This window comes from Ceratotherium simum, chromosome 27, assembly GCF_057802395.1.
Source record: "Ceratotherium simum simum isolate JZ-2026a chromosome 27, ASM5780239v1, whole genome shotgun sequence".
Taxonomy (NCBI): Eukaryota; Metazoa; Chordata; class Mammalia; order Perissodactyla; family Rhinocerotidae; genus Ceratotherium; species Ceratotherium simum.
In genome coordinates, this window is record NC_141926.1 from 23,094,708 (window position 1) to 23,097,525 (window position 2,818).

General features: G+C 39.6%; 1 pseudogene; it reads left to right on the forward strand.

The window, feature by feature from the left end:
* Positions 1–1,494: 1,494 nt before the first annotated feature.
* Positions 1,495–1,894, forward strand: LOC147913447 (thiosulfate sulfurtransferase/rhodanese-like domain-containing protein 3 pseudogene; annotated as a pseudogene).
* Positions 1,895–2,818: the final 924 nt, after the last annotated feature.

A 2,818-nucleotide genomic window follows, 5' to 3' on the forward strand; every position in this document is an offset into this window, starting at 1 on the left:
GTTAGGCAGCTATATTTTTGAAAATCAGAACCAAAGGAATTATTTCTTGAAAGATACCAGGAAACAACAGTGTACTTCCAACTTAGAGGAAAGATCGGACAACCACGATGCGGGAAGTTCAGGGGTGGAGCCGGAACACTGTAATAATTGTCCTCCTGTCTTTTATTTCTTTTCCTATTTTGCTTTCATCTGCACTTTCTTCTGCTCTGACTTGAGACCATCAGTTGCACATGGTGGGAAGAATGTTCTCGTTGAGTCCAAGTCTCAAACGTGATAGCTCCCCACACCAGAGAAGGAATGACTCACGCCTATTTTTATTCCAAATTATAAAAATCGTGGAAAAGGGCTCTAATTGGTCCATTTGGGTCTGGTACTTTCTTCTGGATCACACAACTTGGTCAAAAGAAGAAGGCATATACAAATATGAGAATTCTCTTATGAACTACATTTTTGAATGTAGTGCTTAAAAAGACAGGGATGTTTCCAGAAGTAAGAAAAGAGTTAATGGTCAGAGCAAACAGGCACTTTCCTTTGGTGATCTTTTCTGTCCTTTTTAAATGATTTCTCCCACTAAGAAATTCCTAATCTCTACCAGTTCCTCACTGCTAAACATTCTCAGTTATGCAATTCCATAGCTGAGAATGTTTTCCTCAAGCTCTCTACCCCAATTTTCTCATTCTCCTCTGTCATTGCAGAAGGCATGGTGACTCCTTAACAGAGAGAATTGAGGCTATTGGGCATGAACATTCCAGCTTCGTGCTATTTTAGCTGAGACTGTATTTAAATCTACATTATTCATTACCTCCTTTCCTTTAATTTCAGAAACCAAGGCATATCTTCTTAAATTTGAAGTTTAGTATCTCTGCCTATACCCTTCATCCTATATTCTCTCATCACCTCCAGGCCATTCATTCTGTGATTATCTCATTTCTTTTCTTGTATTTTCAAACTCTTTCTCTCTACATTCTTTTTGACACAGTCTTATTCACATTATCTGTTCCCTGTCTGTTCCCTATCTAGGAAATGGCGCCGTTATCTATAATAATGGTTTCTCAATTGGGCTGCACATTGGACACCTGGGGATTTCTGCTGCTACCGAAGCCTCTGAATTAATTGTAAGGGGTGTGGCCTGTGATTCAGGATTCTTCAAAGTTGTTCCCAGATGATTCTAATATGTAAAAATTTGAGAATCACTGATCTATATTATTCCTTAGCTAGAACCTGATTCATCCCTTATTTAGTCTCTACACCAGTCTCACACAATTAAAAAAGTGCTGTTCATTTCACTTCTTAACTATCTATCAAATTAATTCCCTCTATATATACACATTACTACCTCTTTATTTGAAGAACTCCTCTTTTCTCAGGCTTATTTTATTAATAAAATTAGTCTTGAGGGCGCCCAAGAGCCCGACGCGGCTCGCCCGGCGGCTGCAGGAGGAGGAGGAGGAGGAGGAGGAAGAGCAGAAGGAAGTGGTCAGCAGCCGGGCGGGCGCGAGTGGAGATGGTGCTGCTGCGGCTGCTGCTCTGGAGTGCGCGCTGGGCGATCCTCGGGTCTGCGGACTCTGCGCTCTGGGTGGATGAGGTGGGTGAAGCTCTACAGATGAACCCAAAAGCCTTCAAAGAGAAGTACAATGAAGTAAAGCCATCCAGATGTGACAGTCTAGTATTTTCTTGTTTAGCCGGAGTGAGAAGCAAGAAGGCTCTGAACACAGCAATATCTCTGGGCTTTAACAGTGCTCAACACTATGCTGGAGGATGGAAGGAGTGGGCAGCCTATGAATTTTCAGAGAAGAAACAAGGAAATTGAATTTTGGAATACAAGCTGGCGCTTTCCTTGTCTACATGCAGCCTAAGATAGTGGAATGAGCAAAAGAATAAAAATCTAGCCCTGGCAAAAAAAAAAAATAGAATAAAATAAAATTAGTCTTACTAACTTCGATCTGCCTTTTGGTCAGTAAGCCTTGCAAACTATTAGACCAGTCTGTATAAATCACAAAGCAGATATTTCACACCTGCTCAACAAACATTTGGAAATTCACTACTGTGTTCAACATGAAGTTCAAATGCTTTACTTGGGTGTATAAACTACACTTAATCTGGTACCTGCCTCACTCTTCAGTCACCTATATAGCACTCTCCCTCCCTCCCACACTTTACCAAGCTAAGCCTTAAACTTTATCTGATTAGCAACCTGCTTGAATTTCAACATTCAGCTAAATCAGCTCCTCTACCCAACTTTTCTACTTTTCAACTTTTCAACTCCCCACTGCATGTTCCAACTGAAGTAGAATTGTTATGCTCTGCTTTTATGCCATAAATAAGCTTTTGCCTTTTTGCAGAAGATCTATAAGCTTCACTGTATTATTTGTTTTTTGGTTTAGTTTCATTCTCTAGATTTTAAGCCCCTTAAAGCCAGGGACCACATATTATTGATCTTTGTATTACATTTGTGTGCTTAAAATGATCATAACTGGATGAATAGATACTATCCCTTCCAAAATTCCATTTTAACAGCAGAAAATATAATAGTGGAAAGCAATGATTTTTTAATAATGAAATTTCAGATATCAGGAAATATTTTGTCAACGATATCCTCAAATTAGATGATAGTGCAGCCTTATTCAAGTATAAGTAGCATCTACGCTTCCTTCAATAATGCCAATTTATAACCTGCATAGGTTTCCTTCACATATCTCACTTATAGAAGAGTGGTTCTCAAAGTGTGATCCCTGGACCAGCAGCATCATCACCTGGGAATTTGTTAGAAATGCAATTTCTACTTAGTCAGAAACTCTGGAGTAGGACCCAACAATCC